Source organism: Pteropus alecto, unplaced genomic scaffold (genome assembly GCF_000325575.1).
Source record: "Pteropus alecto unplaced genomic scaffold, ASM32557v1 scaffold146, whole genome shotgun sequence".
NCBI classification, from domain to species: Eukaryota; Metazoa; Chordata; class Mammalia; order Chiroptera; family Pteropodidae; genus Pteropus; species Pteropus alecto.
In genome coordinates this window covers 14343305-14343855 of record NW_006442107.1, presented here as the reverse complement: position 1 = coordinate 14343855, position 551 = coordinate 14343305, and positions in this window count along the sequence as shown.

Here is a 551-nt window from a genome sequence, read left to right as displayed (position 1 = left end):
TTCCGGCGGTGCTGGTCGGTGGCCTCCCTCTCACCGCCCACCCTGGGTCCTGGACCTCCTGCATCTCTGTTGCCTGGCGCAAGGCTTAGCAGGGCCAGACGGACAAGCCGAGTCTTCCAGCTCCAAGTTCGCCTCGGCCGCTGCAGGCGGCCCCACCCGGGTCAGAAGCAGCCCTGTGCTCGGTCCCGGGGTCTATCCGAGGATCTCCTCGGCGCGGTGAGGGCACCCGTATTTCCTCCCACCCCGTGGTCTGGTCGACGTGAAAACGGCTCGAGTTTGATTTCTCTTGATGCGGCAGTCTCTTTGTTCGTACAGGGGTTCAGGTGGAGACCACCCGGCCGGACTGCACGGCCGAGGTCGTCGCAGACTGAGCCTCCCGCCCGGGGGACCCTTGCTCCGGTGTCTCTCCCCGCGGTGTCACCAGTCCGCGGTTCCCCGAGGGTCAGGGAGGCAGGGGCAGAGGCGCGGAGACACCGGAACCTCTCGGGCCCCGAGGGAAGCGCCGCGGCCCCGAGGTGGGCTCACTGCAGGGGCGGGGGCAGCGCATCCGG